The 21,884-nt window shown below is 40.2% G+C and overlaps 1 protein-coding gene across 1 annotated transcript in view; it reads left to right on the forward strand.

Annotated features, from left to right (window-relative positions):
- Positions 1-898: 898 nt before the first annotated feature.
- Positions 899-21,884, forward strand: part of ddr2l (discoidin domain receptor family, member 2, like) — a 45,473-nt gene continuing 24,487 nt past the window's right edge. The window contains exon 1 of the mRNA XM_063489335.1: positions 899-1,178. The gene's annotated coding sequence lies outside the window, so the exon portion shown is untranslated. The remainder of the gene's footprint in view (positions 1,179-21,884) is intronic.

Here is a 21,884-nt window from a genome sequence, read left to right on the forward strand (position 1 = left end):
ACCCTCATGAAGGCAGTACATGACCATAAAAGCCAAAACAGTCAGGCTGAAAAAAAGCACACATTCCACGGTTGTGCAATTATAAATAAAATTATAAAACAACTGAATACAATAAGTAAACAATGGTATGTCAATAAACCGTTCAATATCGGGCTAATAGCTTATATTAACTTCAAAAATCCAGCTGCATTAGTAAAATGCGGCTGATTAAGAACGACTTCCAAGAATATTAGAGCATATTTGAGACTTTTGAAAGTTTAAAATTGGGGTGTTTATCAGCAAAAGTCTTGCAACTACCAGTCTGAATATTAAATCCAAATGAACAGAAAAGTAAAGATTTTTAAGGTGAAAATTGTTAAATTATTAATTATCCTTTATTTAGTGTAAACTAAAATGTTTTCCCCAAACAGTAAGTCCAGCAATGGTCAAATAAATGTAACTAGGGGAGAAAACCATGAAGTCCTTATAATCTAATGCATGTCATGTGGTAATTTAAGGCAGTTTTTAACTGGTTCCTGAACTTCATTTGTTTTCAAGCGTTTAAAAATCAGTAAATCAAATGAATGGATCTGTAAGGCTTTTAATGTGCGACTGAACAGTGAACTAAGCGTAATTCGGATATTTAGCGGCATTCAGTAGCCATTGTGCCGCAAAATATGGCGCTGTTCAACAGCAACTAGCTGAAAGTGCAGCTCTGTGTAAGTACTATGATAATAACACGTTGCACTTTACATCACGTTGATGTAAAAGCCCTAGCTTCCCTCCGTAAGTCCCCTTCATAGGGCTCTTGTGCGCATGTCCTCCAGGCTCAGATGTCAGACACTCAGGGGGCTCATTGCCTTCCTCCTCCTCCTCCTCCGCCTCTTCGGAAACGGGATGTGATGTAAATACACAGAAACTTTTTTTTCTGTCCCTCTCTCTTTGGTGTGTGTCTTCTTCTTTCAACAAACTGCTGCGTTAAAAGTAGAATAAGAGCAAAAGAAGTAAAGTAAAAAGTCGCGTAGGTGAAGCATCCGGGAGGTAAAGCCACCGTTAGTTTTGTCCACCATGATCCTGTGAGCTCCTACGTCTGTCTCCGACAACAAACTCAAGAGGAGCCGGACTGCACTCCGAGAAAAACGAATCGAAGCGGAGAAAGGCTCGCTGCTGGTGTGGACCCGGAGGGAAACTGCGGACAGGTAAAACAGCTGACACTTTCTGTGGGTTTGAAAGGACTGAGAGCGGAGGATCCACGCTGCGGGAAAACTCTTGATGATGAAAGTGCATGATGGTAACAGGGCAGAAATCATATGCTTTACATTGAGGCCTAGAGGAGATGGGACATCTTCTTTGTTGTATTGAGAAAGATGCAGGAAAAATAATCAAGACATGATGCAACCAGCTGCAAATAGATATTTACTAATTTACCTACTAATCCTACAAGAGACATGTCAGAAAAGAAAGGTGTGATAAGGTTTACAGAGAGGAGCCACTGTTTGAATATTCTGGGAATACTGTAGAAAAATGTGTAGGAAATAAAATAGTCAGTGAGTTACTATTAATCTTTTAGGACATAAAGGCAAAACTAAACTGTTTAACGTAAAACTTGAAGATGAAAAGTACGATATTGAAAAAGCCCACAAGGTTAGATGTTTTAGTTCAGTTGGTCATGGTGTGTTCCAAGTTTCAAGGTATAGAAATGGTTCTTTTCCCTAAAAGAGAAGGCGATAGAAGTATAGTTCTGTCACATGTGGAACGTTATTGGGTTCACATTCTGCAAACTGTTTTCTGTAATCCATGTCCATAACCTGTTCCCGTTTCACAATCATCCCTCTTCCAGATTATGTTTAACACCATGCGCTGTAGGGGTGCTCGATTGTTGTCTTCTGATTTGGTTAGGTACTTATTCATTACATCTTTTTATGTTGTTGTGTTTTCAAATATTCACAATGATTTGACAATAGGTTGCTTCACACAGACTGAAGGAGTTTTAACCTGGATGATGACTGATGACTTCTTTAGTGATAGCTTTTTTTAAACAAACTGACCTACTTCATGGCTCACTTGTAGATTCGTGTTTGGACCTCATCTGGTTCTAGATGTTTATAAATTGTACTAGCACACTCTATAGGGGTGAGGGGACCCCAGGGCTAAAATATGTTACTGGTCTAATGCGAAATACCAACCAATGGTGCAAACGACTTGATGATAGCGAAAAAAATACCAAAAACCTTCTGGCACCAGCCTCCCTGCAGCACCAGTTAACGACTCCTTACCCTTCAGTGAAGTAAATGGTAAAGTTCTAAAGGCTGTTGATGGGGATGCACAATTTGTGTTGACTGAAATAAAGTATTGCAGGATGCAGACAAGTGCAGAACAGCTCGCTGTGCATTACTTTGTGTTTGTATTTCTGTTGATAATATATATGCAGATGCATTACTGAGCTAGAAAAGTCCTTTAATGGCAGAAGCTGTGAAGCCTTTTAAAGGAACAATGTGTAACAGGTTTAGCACCAAAGTGAAAAGTTAATCAAAGCCAGGCATTTACACCAAAGTGAGCATAAATCACAGTGCTTAAATACAGGAGTAAATGAGGTCTTCTGTATATTTTACTGTGAACTGCTGTGGTTATGTTGTTATCGTGTAAAGAGAGAGCTCATTATCATGTTTGTGTGCAAAGACATTGCATGTGTTTGCAGTTTACAGTAAGTTAATGTCACCAGTCAGACAGCAGACTGAAGCAGGTACTGTTGCTGTTTAATTTAGAGCAGCTTGTTAACTGCTTCAAGTGAGCACACATAGGATTTAATGCCAATCAGAGAGCAGGACTTCCGGTTGCATTGTGAGAGTCCTGCGTGCTGAGGTGCGTCTACAGAACTTTGGTGTAAAAGTTTGTAGTCTGCGGTGTTATTATAAGCTTTGCGTGTACAGTGTGTTTGCGTGCAGGTCCATGTGTGTGTGCTGCTGCTGACCTCTTCACCTGCAGTGGGATCATGTTTGGTTTATTTTCATGTTCAGCACTGAGTCAGCTCATGTTACAAGGATGAACTTATGGCTCACAGCAGCAGTTTAGACCTTGAAGTGCAAACCCCAGTACGTTTCTTTTCTATATCGCTATGACCATCATCAAACCTTATTTCGGTCTGTGTGACCGAAATATATGCAAAAGCAGAATGCAAACATAAATGGACAAATATGACCAAAAACACGCAGGTTGTGGACAAAATGATGATGATACTACATTTACCAAGTATTTTTGCCACTTAATGTTGAAAATTAATAAATCAAGGTCATGGTGTTCTTATTTACTGCATTGTTATCTTATTCCTTTAACCAGGAAGAGGTCTTAATATTAAGAATCATGTTTTGTGGGTGTGTTACTGGCTCACACAGGCAGCATTAACCTAACATGTTTTTCAATGGCAGTAGGGCAGGAGAAACTGGCGCTTCCAGAGAAAACCACAGGAAGAACATGCATACTGCCCACTCAAGGGCCCTGCCCAGGTTGGTTTGAACCCAGGACCCTCTTGCTGTCAGGCGACAGTCTTAAACACTGAGCCAGTGGTGCCAGGGGCAGCACAGTGGTCAAAAGTCTTCTTGAACAATATTGACACAGTTGTAATGGAAAAAACATGGTTTTCACATCAGTTATGGCTGTAACTTTTTTACTTTCAAATTTTTAAGGTGTTAACAGCTCTCTTTTAGTCATCTGACACATATTTTATATGTTCCCTGCTAGTAAATAATTCCAAGCTTTCATAATATCTAAGCTGTGTTATTGCCGGGGATGTGTAAGTATCTAAACTTAAGAAAGAGACATTTGAGGGTTTAGCAGAAGAACATCTGTTGACAGTTTAGTTTGATGTAGATTTAGAAATTCGATAAGCATGAGCTTTAGATGCATTTCCCCAACAGCCGATGTTTGGAATAATAAGAGAGTACAGAATACAAGAAAGAGGAGAGCGGTGCAAGGCTGAAAATCCCCTCCACACCATGCATGAACCGAGTCCAGAAGGATCTGGAGGTAGTTTGAGATTTTCTTGAGCTCATCAAGATGATGTGTCCCAGTTTTTCTTTTTTTTCAGTTTGATTTGACCCGTTATTAAATTTGCTTTATCTCTCAATAGTAAAGAAACCTTCCAAAAATTTGTGGATCTGGAACAAGTCCAAAAGTTAATCTGCCCTAAGCTGGGCCAAACCCCACCTCTGAAGAAGAAGAAAGAAATCCATCCATAACTTTTTGAGTAATCCTTCTAACAAACAGGCAAGTAAAAACCTATAGCACCAACCTACTTTGTAGTGGAAAAATATAGCTGTTCAGCTCACAGACACATTGCACAAGTTTCCAAAATTAGTGTCAAAATATTAATGAAGCAACTTTTTTTTTTGCATTTTTTAGGCATGTTAAATGCCTAAAATACAGACTATTTATCGATGCCTTCATTTACTGATATTAACTAAACTCGTGTCCCCTACGGACATTTCTCTGAAATATTCTGCTGAAAAGCTCTTGAAAGGGAGCAAAGTCATAAAATCGGACTCCCTTTAAAAGTCCCCAAATCAGTGTAATGATCAGCAAACCAACAAATAACCAGCAAACTGCAAAGAAGGTGGCCACAAACGTTTGACACTAACGTTTAATACTCATCTTGAGCACAGTTTGGTTAGTATTAACACAAGTGTTGATAGTTATGGTACTTAAAGCAAAACTCACTTCATCAGCCTGACTTACAGCAAATGTTATAAATTATACAGACTTAAGTTGAACCCACTGTGAGAAAGGGATTTAAATACTGCTGGTTTGTGAATATCTGTGCCTAACAGTAAATAATACAAGTAGTTTATTTGGGAAATACTTATCGGCCAACAATGTGACGCAGTCTCTGCTTCCAGCTTCTCTAATGAGAGAACGTGCTGTTTAGATTAAAGTGAACTGATATTTTAGGACATTTAGACACGAATGGAGACACTGTTTTCTGACATTTTGTAGATAAAGCGATTTCTCTAAAAAGTAATTAACAGTGAGAAGTACCCCACCCCCAAACAAAGAACAAGGCTATTTCTATCAGCCTGGAGTTGAGTCAGTGACTATCCGACCCCTGCAGGTATTTAAATGGCTTCATGTTTATGACGTGAGACGGTAAAAAGTTGATTTGTTGTTTCTTGAAGAGACTGAGAGCAGCCTGGAGCTACAGAGAGAGAGTGATTGCACAACAGCAGGAGCTCAGTGTTTGGCTCAGACTGTGAGAGCTGACACCTCAGCTCACTCACAAAGAAAAGCAATGAAAGACGCTTCACTCTGCTCAACTTGATGATTCTTATACCAACTGTGCATAATGTTACTGTTATTAAAGAAGTGTAGGTCATGTTTGAGTGTAGCGGCAGCCGAGAATATAACAAGCAGGATCCACTGTTTCCAGATCCACGACTCTTGCGCTGCTACTGCTGTCATCATAAGCTCATGATGCCTAAACCTTCACCTTAAATCACATGATACTGAGGTGATTCGCATTCTTGGGGAGGTGGAAAAAAAGTCAACTGAGACAAAGACCTGCAAAGGTTTTGTAGTCTCCAGATGTAAAACTTTATTAACTCTGTTAACTGGAAAAATATTTGGCGAGAGCCAAATTTCTCAAGAAATATTGAGGTTGCGGCGTTCTCCACCGATTTAGATTTCTTTTCTAGCAGAAAGGACTCTGCAAATGTTACACTGGCCACGTTCTTTGTGACAATGAAGTAACAGATAGCAATGTAACCTGGTGCCTCTCCAGTAAGTCTCTCCAACTCCTCCGTCTTGTACTACAGCTGGCGACAGTCTCGGTTTTGCTCTGCAATCTTGGTGAGCTTGGCATAGAGGCATGTCTGTGCAGTGAGACCGTGGCTAGTTGTTTACCAGCAGTTGAACTTTCAAACTTATTTGTTCTCCCTTTGGATACAAAGAAACTGCTTAAATTAGTTGCCAAGTATACTTGGGTGGCTGTTAATATAGTGAAGTGTGGGAAAACACCGAGGGAGCATTGATGCAGAAGTCTGTACCTTAGCTCTGTGTAAAACTGTGACAAAAGTCAAATCTAATTGTTTCCAGGAAAAACTGTTTCTTGGGTGTCAAAAAACACCAAAGACAAGCTCATCTTATGACCGCAATAGTAAACTAACCTTTATTATTCTTTGCTGCATTGTGAGTCAACAAAGGGCACCAAAAAATGAGGAAAAAAGTACGAAAATGCAGGTATTTCCTATGTACAGAGCCTTGCTACAAAGTAAGGATCTTAAATCGGTTTGCATTGTCTGAGTGATGAAATCTTGTGTTTTCAGATGGTGTAGTAGTAGATGGTCAAACGTGAGAAGGTGTTAAGGTGTTAAAAACATTTAAATAGCAAGTCTGGGTATCTATTTTGGTCTATCTGTTGGTAATGACCATTTCCCTCTCTTTTCAATTTTTATTTCCCTTTTTTTTTTTAAGAAGACATTGGTGCTGAGGCAAAGCGATTCACATTCATGCTAAAAGATGTAGCATGTTTGCTTTTACAGTTTTGCTACAGAGAAAGAATTGATACTGTCTGGGAGTCCCCAAATGTGAAGTGTGTAGTTGGACTCTGAGTGGCAACAAGCCACTGGCAGAAAGTGCTAAAGAGAAAGCAGAGAGATGCTGCTCAGACTTTCTTTTATCTGCATATGCACTGATGTCTGTAAACCTTGGCGCGGTAACCTACACTGTCGATGTGTTGAGAGAAAGCAGGAGATAGTCACTTTACAGCCAAATAGTCTTTGTTTTAATGCTTTGGCCTCTCTGCACTCTGAGCCTGGCTTTGAGGGCTGAATATTAACAAGATGACGTCAAACCATCTTCAAGAATCTCGATGAACGCTCTGGCTTTCCCATAAAGGATCATCAGACTTCCAATATGCACGGCATTGGAGTCGCATCTCTTCTAAAATCTATCCAGCTCAATCTGGAGCCAATAAAGCCATCTATCTGTGGGAATCTAGGAAAAAATGGAACTTTTTATCAGATTGTATCTCGCATGTTATATATTATATATTGCTATAATATATAACATGATATATCATCCTTCGCCCAACTAAATCTTTCACAAGTTTAGAAAAAGTTATCCAAAGTAATTTAGCTTCAGGTCATTAAGTTACCACATAAATTCTTCGACCTTCTCGTCAGGTATTATTACGACATTCACGTAAAGCCTTTTTATAGAAATCCCACCGCAGACGCACTGAAAAACACAAACACTTACAGGAAACTTCCACAATGGTTTTTGGAGAAACGTGTGCAGATAGTAGCTGTGGTTGGAGCCGAAGGAACAGATTACAGATAAGTTTAAAGGAGCCCATGCTTAAGTGTATTGAGTTTCCACCAGCCAGGCTGCAGCCAGCAGCTCATTAAACCCTTAAGAAACCACAAGGAGGATCTGTTAGAGTGGATCTGTGCGTGGCACACGAGGAGCAAAAGAAGAACGCCGAACATGGCAGCTACTGAGAGAAGATGATACAGACTGAAATCGTCCGTGCCTATCAGGCAGAACTTTATTAAAATTACATTTCTGTAAATTACCAAAGGGACGCTCTGATGGTTTGTGTACTGTCTGCTCTGAGACTGAGTCTTATCTGGTTTTAAAATAAGAAAAACAACTTGTCACTGCACTGTCAAATACTCTGTGTAGCTACTCTGCATTAAAAGAAGTCTTATAGAAGGACTTTTCAACGACTGACACTCCCATTCACAGCTTTTGTTCATATTTCTTGCAGTGTGGGATCCATTTCTTGCTCAATCATTTCCAAGCAACTCTCTCTTAACAGTCCTTAATGGCTGGTTCAGCTGTTGCTGCAAAGTACCCACATAAAAACATTGTTATGTTACAAACTTCAATTTCCAAATGAACAACTTGCCGCTGAAAAGTTTGCTGGAGAATCATGTGAAGTCACTAGTTACTGAATGTGTTTTGCTTCAGCTGTGGTTAATGTAGCGGTCATATTCCCACCCATTTACTTCCAGTAAGATCATTGACACCTTTGTTAGTCCTGCGGGGTGAGGAAAGGGTGAACAATCCTCAATGATGTATCACACCCTCCTTATGGTGACTATGAGACTGATTACGATCAGGACAGACCTTTCCTGACTTCCCCTCTTCAGTGATCTTTTAAACCTTCCTGTGTAGCTTTGTTAACTAAATCCAGATAATATGAGGTAAGTGTCCCTTGCATTTTGTTTTTTGTCGAGCACACTGATTTTAATTATTTGTAGCATCTTGTTTTTTGTAGTTGCATCGATCTGATTGTTGCCACAAACTTGATGAGAATTCTTTCTAAAGTCGATATGAAACACAACTGGCATTTCTACCCCTGTTGATGTTGCATGTTTTGCAGGGATCGCATCATTTTTAGTCAGTCCGAAGCTACAGTAGTATAGTGACTTTGCCGAACTGAAGACACAGCACATCTTTAAAAGAAGTAACATAAAAGTTTTAAAAAATGGTGTAACATTGAATCTCCTTTATTTGACCAGCACTAATCAATTAGACCAATTGTTGACGACCCACCCTGAGACATCTTTTTGGATTTTGGTTTGGATTCTTGCAGCCGATTCGTGACAAGTGGGTTGGTAATTGGTTGATCTAATCTATTAGTCCAATTGATTACCATGCCATAGGATCCTGTATTGCTCCTTAGTATCAGACAGGTAAATTAGTAGTTTGTTAGTACACTCCATTTTGGTGTATTACATCTTCTGGTAATCAAATTAAAGAATCAATACCTATACTTATGTGTAAAAAAAATAACTTGTTTTTGTGCATTTTTCACCATGTACTAAATCAGTGCTGCTGTACTTTTGCTAAAAGTCTATAAGATGAGTTGAACTGCACATTTATGAGTCTGCTGAGTGGATTTGACTAGTTGATTTGCAGAAAGGTTTGGTTTGAATCCAAAGATGCCCTGAATGCACTTTGGGATGTTAGCTGTTGGTTTATAGCTTTTTGGCTCATTAAGAAATTTCTCTCCTGCCCATGCATGCAAGTCAAGCTGGTAAATATGCAGATAGGTATATTCAACAGTTAAGTCACTCTTTTTCAGTTCTCCTGAGTTCTCCTGAGTTTTTATTCAAGTCTTACTAGGGTTTATCCCCATAATAACCACCACCTGCTGACCCATCACTTCTCCAGAAAACAGCATCAACCATTCCTGAAAAATCCCCGTCCTGTGTAGTGAGAGATTACGTAGTTTTTAAAGAATGTCTGAAGTCTCTTACGTTCCGTGATAATCATCCATAAGGAGTATAGATTCTCAGGAACAACTTGACTCATTGCAGTTTTCCCCTGTTGACTGAACAGTTAAAATGAGTAAGTCAACCTACAGACTTTTTCAAATTGTTTTTTTTTGTACTTGCTCACAGCTGGTTTAAAACCTCAGGAACTGGAGCTTGAAGAACACAAGGGAACATTGTCTTGCACACCATGAGAATAGCTACCTTAATACAAGCAATGTGTCAGTTAAACTGAAGTCAGATCTTAGATAGGCTGTGTTTTTCTTTCTTGTGACACCTTACTTTCGTGGCTTTAAATGTCGTGCTGCTACACGTGGATCTGTACAAGTTTGTGACTGGTTATGTGCTGACAACACGGCCTCTTTCTTTTGAAGGGTTTGAATGGTTTATCTGCATTTATCTGAGTTACTAACCACTTTCATGTGACTGCTAAACCTGGTTTCTAGTGTTAGGGTCAGTAAAAGCAACCGAGGAAGGGCTGTACTGGCCGGGTATGTTGAATTTGCTTGTTAGCACAGGCCCCTGGTGAGTTTTTATCACCAGTAATGGATGAAATAAAGCAAATGAATGCCAGATTTACTTCAGCCCTTGAATATGCCAGTTGATCTTTAGCTCATGCAACTCTGTGGTCTGTGTAATCATCTGGTGACAGACTGGATTTACTCTGCATCTCACCAAGTGCATCCTGGGATGTCTGTAGTCCACGTGTGCTAAACGAGACCTAGTTTTGCCATCTGCCTGGACCGTCACATTAAAGTTAATGTACTCTGTGCTGTAGAAATTTGTGCAAACAGTAAACTGTTGGGTATCAAAAACCAAACAGTGGCCGTTTTTAAAGTGACAGGAGTCGTGAATAATGCTGTTTGATGTCAGAAACAGATTTTAGTTTACAGTTCTTCAGCGTCAGCTTGTGTCTGCTCAGTGATAACTTCACTGAGCCTCCTGAGAGAGATGAGTCGTCTGCACCCTCCACCTCCAACCACTCCTGACAGAATTATGATACCCTGCATACCTGTGTGTGTATATCTGTGTGTGTACTGCTTGCATGTAGGTGCATGCATGTGTATAAACCTGGAGTGCTTTAAGGATGTATGGTCCTGAGTGTGTTTTAAATGGCTCCAGGTGTGTGCTTGCTTGCATGTGTTTTGTGTATAATGGTCGTGTCTCCAGGGTTTGTATTCAGACTTAAGCAACAGAGTCTTGAGTGACATTTTGATATCAGAGCAGTTACAAATTCTCCATCTGATTTCCAGAAGAGCAGCACTGAATCAATTAAAAATAAGATGTGAATGAAGCAACACTTGCAAAACAAAACATTGAAGACTTTTATGTAATCTTTCACTCAGGACTGCTTCAAGGCCAGTTCTGAGTAATTGTTTGAAAACTGTGATGGTTTACTCACTGAAAGTTTTCAAAGGAGTTTGCACCGCCTCTGTTCAAAGATGGTCGCTCTTTTGAACAGAGGCGGTGGTTTACGACACCAACTGTCTGCCATCTATAATCCAGTTTTGAGTTCCCTCCCCAGACGCCTTAATGCCCACTCACATCCTGGGCCATCTGACCTCAGGAATTCACATGACAAGGTGGGGCCAGGTTTCACAATGAGCTCACCCGAAACCCTGGCTGATTAGGTCCCACACCCACTTTCACACCTTGGCTCATGTGATTAGAGGATCACCAGGGGGTCCTTTGTCCCTCTTTTGGGGGGGATACTCCCACTGGGTTTAAATCTGGGACTCTCGGCCATTTGACCTTAGAACTGAAGAAGCTTCTCGGATGAGAGGTGAAACGTCTTCAAGCAACTTAAAGAAGTCCAGACGCTTTTCTTTGCAAACTCCTTTGACTACGATGACCTGGATGACTGAGAACCTTCACAGACACACTGAAAGTTTTAGCATTTACTCAGCAATGCTGGACGAAACGGTTAAAAAGGAAGATGTACTACAAATATTGTCAATAAAATGAACACGTCTTGCAGAAGGTTTGAGTATTTGCCAATCACAGGGCTGCATCTATCGTCAATTTCTTGGTGGATACTACATATGGGATACTTCAGTAGGTTGGTTTCAGTCATTATGCAAATGTGCTGTTTATGAGATTGGGGAAACCTGCAGTCAGCTGAGACTGAAGAAGTCACTTGGATGAGTGACGAAACGTGACGAAACATGACGAAACGTGACGAAACGTGACGAAACGTTTCTCCCACAAAACGCTACGTCCAGATGAATCAACTTTTTGGAGATACTACATATGTTTAAAATACAGTTGGGCTTATTCCCAATACCAGTAAAAGTAACTTTACAGTGTTTTCTATTAGTGGTAAAATCTTTTCAACAAAACAGGCCTGTTTCCAAGTTTTCCAGATCAAAATTGTAAAGTTCTTCAGCAAAAAGCCCATGCAACAGTAAGGTTAAAAAGAGGCTCAAAGACTGGTTGGCAAACCCCAGGCAACCACAGTCATTATGGAAAAATATGTATTCCAAAAATCAGCCACCTTGCGAATGAAAAAGAAATTGTAGTCGTTTATCTGTTATTGCAGGTTGCAAGGATTTTGTCTTGCAAAGAGATCTCGAGGCCTGCATGCATGGGCCTTTCTTTTTGGGACTTGTTACCTCTTTGGTTCTCAACCCAGGAGTTAGAAGGCAAATGTCAGATGTCACCAGTTGAGTAAAGTTAAGAAAAAAGACCCAATTTTGGTCTTTGCTTTCATTTCCTGGCATCAGCTGCACATTTCACACACCTTTTAGCTCTAATTAAAACTATGTGACTCTTGAATGCAAACATTTCCAGAGGTGATGTTAGCAAATCAGTTAAGATCAGGTAAAATGTGTCTTTGAAATTTGGAGTTAGCAGGAATTTCCCAGTTTTAGGCTTAGCATGTCCCCCATTCATACTTTTCGGCGTATTTAATTGTGTTTAACTTGGCTTTGGTCTTTGCTGTCAGTTCAAAGCTTTACATGTTAAATCAAGCGCTCCTCACATTCTTTAAATGCCAGCAGGTTTTTCTAAACCAGCTGCTTCTCGGCTCGAGTTCAGACCTCGCAACCATCACCTGCTCCAGGGTTACATTTGCATCTTAAACGTTCTTCTGACTCCCAAGAGCAGTTTTACTCCGTGAGAAAAGTTAATAAAAGAACAAAACCATGGACCTCAAAGCGCTGAACAGAGACAGCAGTCTATAGCAGACAACAATAAATGACCACAAAGTTTTGCACAGACTGAAGAGACACTGTTTCTGCTCATAGCTGTGCTTGCGTATGAAATGAACTTAAGAAAGGACTCCACAGATTTTACAGTTGATTTACACAGCATGGTTAGCACTGTGAAAGCTGTGTATAGCTTCTTTTGTGTGTGTGTGTGTGTGTGTGTGTGTGTGTTTTAGCCCAGTTTGAACTTGAAGTCTAGACATCTTGTGACCTGAGTATCACCAAACTTAACTCACACTGCTGTGGATAGAAAATAAAAGCGGTAGCCTAAAGCGAGGGTTTTATGGATGGCCATGAGTCTATGTTTATCACAACCCACAAACAGATGAAAAACCCCTCTTTTGGCTTTCGATAGGTCTATAGCGCTATTTGAAGGAAAACACTGGGAAGAAGGATGGCGCAAAATGTTTTGACGGTGAGCACACATCTGAATTTGGCTGCTCTCGGTCGTGTGGTACGGTTTTGATAAGAGAATCTCTTCATGAGTCTAATTATGGAAGTTTTAGTTCTCGTGCTGTTGCTCTGTTGTTTCTGTTGATAAGCAGCTGGGAGTCTTTACCATCTAACAACTTGATAGTGTGTTCCATTACAATCTGGACCCAACAGGCCTCTATGATTGTGTGAGCGCAGCCTCATTTATTGTGTTGCATAATCAGGCAGGCATTGCTGCAGTGACAGAAAGGCTTTACAGCAGATTTTGATTCATATTGACTTGATAGCATCGCACAGCTGCTACAGATTTGTCAGTTGCACATACATGATGCAAAGCTCCCATTCCAATACATCCCAAAGGTGCTCTGCTGGAGATCTGGTGACTGTGGAGGCCATTTGATTACCAGCTACTACAATTCACTGGCTTATTTCAAGAAACCAGTTTGAGATGATTTAAGCTTTGTGACATGGCCCATTATCCTGGCTGAAGCAGCCATCAGAAGAATACTCAGATAGGCTGTGGTGTTCATACCATGCTAAAGTGGTACTAAGGGGCCCAAAGGATGCTAAAAAATTGAAAGTATCACTCAAACCATTATACTGTTGATGCAGGACAAGATGAATTCATGCTTTCCTGTTGTTTACACCAAATTTTGACCCTGTCAGAATGTCGCAGCAAAAATTGAGAAACATCAGACCAGGCAACATTTTTTCCAAACCTGTTTAGACCCTGACTGCTATATCAACATGGTATTGGCATTTTAATGGCCAATAAATGAGAATAAAAAGCTAAAGGAGAAATGCCCTTCAAACATGTAATGAGTGTTAATGTTCCACAGGTAACTTTCCTGCTGGCAACTTGTGTTTTGAATGACATGTCAGATTTTTGAATCACCAAGTATTGGTATGAGTATTGGTCTTAAAAATCCTATATCAGTATATACATCAGTCTCTACTTCCATTGTTCAATTTTTGTGAACCCGTGTGTGTGCGCCAAGTGGCACACCGTGTGGTCTTCTGCGAATGTAGCCCATCTGCTTTAAGGTTCAATGTGTTGCATATTCAGAGATACTTTCCTGCATACCTTAGAGATGGTTGTGTGGGAAAATCCCAGTAGATCAGAAGTTTTTGAAATATGCAGCACCAACCAACAACCATGCTGCGTTCAGAGTCTCGCCAAACGTTTTTTACCTCGGTCTGATACTTGGTTTGAGCTTCAGAAGATCTTGCCTACACACCTAAATGCATTGACATGGTTCCATGTAATTGGCAAATTAGAAATGTGCATAAGCAAGCAGTTGAACGTGGGTACATAATATAGTGCTAGTGAGAGTACACAGAAAGATGTTTTTGTCCATTAGAATGGTGATTCGATGTAGAGCGATACAGACCAGCAGGGCTCGCAAAATTTCAAAATCCCTGGTAGCCCTTCGGGCAGGGACTCTTCAGATTTTGGTAGCCCAAAATAAATTTAAGTAGCCCGAATAAAAAAAGGGAGCAATTTTTTTTATGTTTTGTTTCCTGTTTTGTTTCCGTTACAATATTATACTTTAAAGTATAATATTGTAACGGAAACAAAACATTAATCAAAAAATTGTTGAAACACAAATTACAATATTGTATAAAAATTACAATCATCAACTCAAATACTTGGTTGTAATTGAACAGAAATTTCTATGAACTTGTAAGAACTGTACAACAGGAATCAGTCTGTGTCAGATCCTGAATTTGAAATTTCCACTGAAATCACAGGTAAGAGGCAAGTGGAACCAAGATCTAGGACATTTGCTTTTTGAAGTTTGCAAAGACTGCTAAATTTTGCCAGTGGTAGTTCACTCTTTGCAACATAGTACGCTGTTCTAAACAGATTTTTCAGGTTGATTTTTAGTATGTTATTTGCAGACTGAGCAATAATCCATTTCTTGCATTTCTCATGGGTTCTAATGGGGGCCTTTCTTAAAATTACTGGTCCCAGTAACAAAGGCACTTGTCGACTCAGAAATCGAGGGAAACCAACAACACACCCGGCAGAACATTATGTTATTTACACGGGTGCACATAAGTGGTCCGCATGTGCGCATTCGCTGTCACAATAAAAGACGCGCACCAGATAAGAAGTTGCAACGCGCGTTTGCGTCCATATAAAAGGCACTGTTTTTGTCCGCTAGAGTGGGATTTTCATGGCACATTCTGCACCAAATCTCTGTGCATTCATCATTTGTTTAAAGCCAGCTCACCTCCTGCAACCACTTTTCCTAGAATACGCGCTTCTTTTGTGATTCGGACTCCATCTGACATTTCTTTCGAGGTGGAGAAACACCAAAGTAATTGCTTAAAGGAGCTTCTTCGACATCTTTAAGAGTTCTAAACAAATGTCTGTCCTCCTCCAAAAAAATCTTATGGACGCAAACACGCGTTACAACTTCTTATCTTGTGCGCGTATTTTATTTTGACAGCGAATGCGCACCTGCGGACCACTTATGTGCACCCCTGGTTATTTAGCTTGTCATATTCCAGCCACAGAAATTCTTTTGTCCATGAAACCATAAAGCTGCACTTTCTTTTTGCCTTATAGTCTGATTTGTCATAACTTTTGCGTTTTGTGGTAGGCTTTTCTTTGGCTGTCACTTCTTCACACTGACCGGTCTTATTTGGCTCAGCAGAACTAAAATATATATCCTGCTGCCTTTACACACGCACTCATATAACGCTCAGCGATTCTCTGCGCGATCAACCTCTCACATGTTTAAGCTTCCTGCGGGAGATTTCACTTGTCATGTTTGATAGTAAACTAACGATTGATAAGACGATGTCAGAGGAATTGGTGCGCAAATTATCGTCACTCACCAATCAGTACTGTCGCTCTCTATACACAGTTCGCGCGATTGCAAAGTGAAAGCAAAAAACAAGCGCAAATTCAAATGCGATTTCAATATGTCACATATAGGGCTGCTCGATTATGGCAAAAATGATAATCACGATTATTTTCACTGAAATTGAGATCTCGATTATTTGATGATATTTATTTAACAATAACAATGTATTGAATAATGGCTTTAAAGATTGTCAAAAATAGTATAAAATAGTGTGCAAATACTGATAACAGTGCAAATGTTTGCAATAAAAATAAAATGTAAACATCTATGTTTAGTGAACTTTGCCATGTCGCTCTGTGGTGCAGCTACGACACCAAAGTTTACACACTATGTCTACTTGATCCACGTCTGACTCCGCGAACCCATAATGTTTCCACACCACTGAAGGGTTTTTTTACCTCTCTTTTCAGCCAACGGCAGTCACTCTCCTCTCCAAATAACTTCTGCTTAGCTTTCCGAGCTTCCGTCTGTTAGCTCTTCTTAATTGTTGTGCCGCGTATTCGAAACCCAGAGAGGTGCGCTCGATTTGCCACACGGAGCAGCGCGAGAGTAAAGTACGAGGGAGGTGCTAATAATCGGCTCAGTCATTTTTAATGATCGTTGAAAGCCCAGATCGTAATTTAGATTAAAATTCGATTAATTGAGCAGCCCTAGTCACATATTGGCAGTGGTTCACCGATGCCAATGACATATTTACCCAGCTACATTTCCGAAAGAATGCAACAGCATTGACATATATTTTTCCTTCCTATGATAGCCCGACGGGCAGGGCAGGGATAGATTCTGGTAGCCCGACTGGAAAAATCGCTAGCCCCGGGACGTCGGGCTAGCGATTTTGCGAGCCCTGACCAGCTAACATGGCTCTGGGATTCACAGAAACAAACACAATTGAAGAAATCATTTTTAATTAACACATGTATGCATTTAAAGGCTTTAAACTACAGAAACTCATCATAAAAACAATTAAAACATCGTGTCCATAGTCCTTGACAAAAGAGTGGGATTGTGATATCACCTGGAATATGTGTGTGTGTTTGTGATTGGTTTATAATAAAGTCTTGCTCAAAGATCCCTTTTCCCTAAAGTGAAGTCAGGCTTAAGGACAGATAATTTTAGGTCAGTGTTTGGTTCTGATGGCTTCTATTGTGTTCTCGGCGGGTCTGTTCAGTTTTGCTCTCAGTGAACTCTGTCTCATTCACCCCATCAACCAGAGAGAGAGAGAGATGTAGATTCCTGTGTGTAGCTGTAAGCGAGAGAGAGAGCCTTGGAGAAAGGCATGTGGATTCCTGTGTGTTTGTATGAGCGAGAGACACAGAAGGAGAGAAAGACAGAAAGAGAGCGAGAGAGAAAGATCTGGGTTGCGTTGAATGTTTGGAATGTTGAGGCTTTTGGCTTCAGTTTGTTCTGACGGGAGGAGGGAGGAGAGAGAAATGAGGGACAGAGGGAGAGGAAAAGAAAAATAGCTAGAGAGGAGGTAAGTAAAGGGAATTAGAGAAGGACAATGACGGTTCACTTTGTATAATAAGGAAAATGTACTTGAAGTAAAACTAAAGGTATGAATGCGTTCTAATGGCCATGCCCATTTATGAACATAATTGTAGTTTGTTAATATTTTGTGACTATTTTGGGCGGCAGTCAACTTTTTCATAGTGGTTTAAACTGATGATCGTTTCTTTTTCCTTTGGGTGGTTCCAGTCACTTTATAAAATCCCATTCCCACGTGGCTGACATTCTAACCTTCTTAAACACCTGTTGGTCACATTTGCATTAAAAATGTTTACTACTTTTCTGAACTGTGGCTTTAGCAATCATGGTGTAGTGTGTGAACTGTAAATGCCAATGCCCAAAACCACTGGAATTGAGAATAATATTTTTACTTTAGTTACCATATTTTTCGGACCATAAGGCGCACTGTCGATGAACGGGTCTGTTTTCATACATAAGGCGCGCCGCATTATAAGGCGCATTAAGCGAAACAAAACAGTCAGATAAGTCAAACTTTACTCAACTCATTCTTCTTGCTTCCTCCACTTCTGTACCATTGATTCATTAATGTTGAATTCTCTTGCAGCTGCTCTATTCCCATGTTGTTGCAGTATATTAATGACTAACCTCGTATTATGGATGGATTATCTCAGTTCTTCTCCTGACTGAAGTTTGGTCCGTTTACAGCATCCTGCCATGCGATTGCATTTGTCCCTAAATATCGGGAACCCTCATGTAGGGCTGGGTCATATCATACCGTTCACGGTAATACCGCTATAATGTTAGGCAATGATAAGAAAATGAAATATCGCGATAGAATATGGGTAAAACGCGCATGCGCAGTGCCTTTGTTTTCATACGCACATGGCAGAAAAACATGGCGGTGACGGAGAAGGGCGAAAGCGGATCGTTGAATGAAATGGATGAACCAGAATTGGTTTGTAAAAATAGTGCAGCTTCAGTGGTGTGGAACTGGTTTGGCTTTCGTCTGTCAGATATACACGAAGGACAATTTTTGGTAGAGCATGCAAGCGGGCCGTCGTTATTACCGTGTTTTTCGGAAAATAAGTCGCTCTTAAAATCCTTTGATTTTTGGAAAAATCGACTGTGCCCCTTATAATTCAGTGCGCCTTATGTATGAATTCTGATTGTGCTTACTGACCTCAAACCGATTTTATGTGGTACACGGCGCTCGAAAATCTATCAAAAAATGTTTTAGTACGACTTTGATAAGCTACAAGCTGCACCGCTTGATGGATTGTCGGAGCATTATGGCTACCATAGTCAGGAGCCTCGCGGAGTGATACGTACTGTGCTTCAACATAATATTGCCGTATTATGTGTGTATAACCTCTTTTTAAGTTTTGTGGCTATTATACATGGTGATGCTCAGGATATGTCAGCCCTTTTGGTTGAACTGTCAGCTAGGAATTTGCATAAAAAAACAGCTGCTTGTTTAAGTGAAAATACATTGATGTTTTTTGGGGGGGGGGTTTTGCGCTAATAAAGTTGCAGAGTTGTAAAGTGTTTTGTCTCGCATCAGTTATAGCGTCAGTTATATCATTATCACAAATTTTCAAATGTATATCGTGATAAATATTTTTGGCCATATTGCCCTGCCCTACCCTCACGTTAACTTTTATCGAGTGGAAAAAAGTTAGCATTCATCCTCCAGCTTCACTGTGTTTATGTTATACTAACATAGCTGTGTCGCTAGCGATCATGTAGCATCATTATATAACAGCTAGCTCAACTTCAGTAACCCTACAAACGTCTCTGCTGTTTAGTTTTCTGTCTTTATTTATGTTGGAAGTGATAGCAAAGCTGTACGTTTTAATTTTTTCCGAAATCTCTCAGTCAGAACATGCTATATCATGTTTAGGTGGAAACTAGAGAGCTAACTTCCTGCTAACTTCTAACTCCGTTAACTTTAATAAATTCTGTTTTCATGGATGCCTGGATGTTAAACTTAATTGTTACACCTGCTAAAGCAGCAATGCTGAACATTTTATTACAGATGAAAGAATTTAGACAGTTTTTAACTCTCAGTGATGCCGCAATGTTCGTTTGACTTTAGGACCTGAAGCAGACGGAGTTTTGGACCCAGATTACTTTGTGAGGCTCCTGACTACGGTAGCCGTAATGCTCCGACAATCCATCAAGCGGTGCGGCTTCATAGCTTACCAAAGTCGTACTAAAACATTTTTGACAGATTTTTGAGCGCTGTGTACCACATAAAATCGGTTCAAGGTCAGTAAGCACAACCAGAATTCATACATAAGGCACACCGGATTGTAAGGCGCACTGTCGATTTTTGAGAAAATTAAAGGATTTTAAGGGCACCTTATAGTGCGAAAAATGCGGTACTTTAAATATATTTTTATGCTGAACTTTTGTACTAACAGCAAAGGGTCTGAGTACATAGCTATTCTTCTATATATCTATAGTTTATTTGTTACAAAATAACATTGTCATTTTTCATGTAATGCATAAGTGTACATAAGCTGGACATGAGCCTGAGCATCCTGCACAATGTTTTCTACACTGGAAACACCCATGTTCAAACAATGGTTTGTCAGAGTGACTGTGACTAAGCAGTGATCTAATCGTTTAAAGCACACATAGCCGGGCTAGGCAAAGAATCTGAAAGTGCAAGTTCTGCATAATTGAAACAAAGACAGTTTTGCATGCTTCCATTCAGTGGGACTCTGATTTTAATAAGATTTAAAGTGGTAAATGGTAAATGGACTGATTCTTATATAGCGCTTTTCTACTCTCCCGGAGTACTCAAAGCGCTGTATACAACATGCCTCGTTCACCCATTCGCACCCAATCATACAAGCACTTCTAAACACTAGTGCAAACTAAACTACATGCACACACATTCATACTCCGATGAACGCATCGGAGGGCAACTTGGGGTTAGTATCTTGCCCAAGGATATTTGGCATGCAGACTGGGGAAGCCAAGGATCGAACCACCAACCTTCCGATCAGCAGCTGATCTGCTCTACCACCTGAGCCACAGCCACCCCAAAGTTATTGAATAAATGCCCCACAGACCAGACTGCGCTGAACAAAACTCGTCTGTCTGTACTTTCCTTTATGATAACATACTTTTTTCATGCAAACTATCTTCAGCTATATTGTGCATTAATTTATTACACATTAATCTCTATATTGATGCAGAACGGAAATGCTTTAAAAAATATCAAACTATTTAATGAATCCAGTTTTTTAAATGAGTAAATTTCCTTTCACTAGTTTCGATCATGTTCTTTTTAAGCTTTGTGATGGTGTCAGTTTTGATCTCTGACACTGTTTTCTATTACATTCAGGTGGGTACACAGACCTGCTAAACCCATTTGTGCTTTCTGTCAGTGCTGCAAATTTACAGTTCGGAGGTTTTTGGTCGAAAGAAGGTTGTTATTTCCATCTGCAATAATTTATATTTGGCAGTAAGGCTCTGCTCTGGAAAAGCAGCAGCAAGACCCCTCTACAGAACAGATCAGGCATCAATAACTTGTGGCTCCTAGAGTTTCCAAAAGAAGAATGGGAAGCAGAATCCAGCCCCTCTCCTGTGGATCCAGCTCCCAGTGTGCACTCAGAGACGGACACCCTCTCTACTGTTAAGAGTGGTTTAAATGTTCTTTTTGGATAAAGCTTATAGTTAGGACTTGATCGGGTTACCTTGAACCATCACTTAGTTGTGCTGCTGTCGGCTCAGACTGCTGGGGGACTTTCCCAGGATGCACTGTACATTTCTTCTCCTCTCACCTCTTTTCACTGGCATTGCATTTATTGTACAGCTATTGCATGTTACTAACTTTTGTCTGCTCTTTCCTGCAGTGTTTTTCTTTTTTCATTTTGTTTGTTGTGTGTGATCTCTCTATGCTCCTGTTTTTTTCCCGTCTCTTTCCCCTCAAACCCCAGTGGGTCGAGACAGATGGCTGCCCCTCCCCGAGCCTCGTTCTGCCAGAGGTTTCTTCCTCTTTAAAAGGAAGTTCATCCACATAGATGATTGTTGTCGGCTCTCCACTCAAATATTATTTGAAATTGAACTGAATCAAACTGAATTTATTTTTTTTAAGTCTCTTATCTGTGTAAATTGCTGGACCCACATGTCTTCGTTCACTCAGGTCAGCAGACCAGATACTTTTACTCATTCTGAAGAGAAAACTCAGATGTGACAGTTGCTTTTGCACCAGGCAGACTTAAATCTCATTTAGAAATGCACCTTTACTCCCTAGCCTTCGTCCCATTATGAGATATTGACTATGATTTTAAGTCACCTTTTAATTGCTGTGGTTCTTTTGCGTCTCCCTGTTGCTGCTAGTGAAAGTGGTTTGGTATGAATTGAACAGATCATGACATTGAAAGCAGGTTGCAGATCTGCATCAACTGTGGACATGCTAGAGCGATTTAGATGAGATTTAGATCCATAGAGCAGTATCAGTAAAGCAATTGGGTGATGTAGGCTGATCCCAGCTGATCTGCTGCGATTTTCTGGACTTTGTAGCCTGCTTGAGCTAACCCTAAACTTGATTTATGCTGCTCTCAGCAGCAGAGAAGTTTGAAAAAAGCACAAAAGGCGCTTTGCCAAGTCCACAATTGACCCATTTACTGTATCGCTCT

Source organism: Pelmatolapia mariae, linkage group LG12 (genome assembly GCF_036321145.2).
Source record: "Pelmatolapia mariae isolate MD_Pm_ZW linkage group LG12, Pm_UMD_F_2, whole genome shotgun sequence".
Lineage (NCBI taxonomy): Eukaryota > Metazoa > Chordata > Actinopteri > Cichliformes > Cichlidae > Pelmatolapia > Pelmatolapia mariae.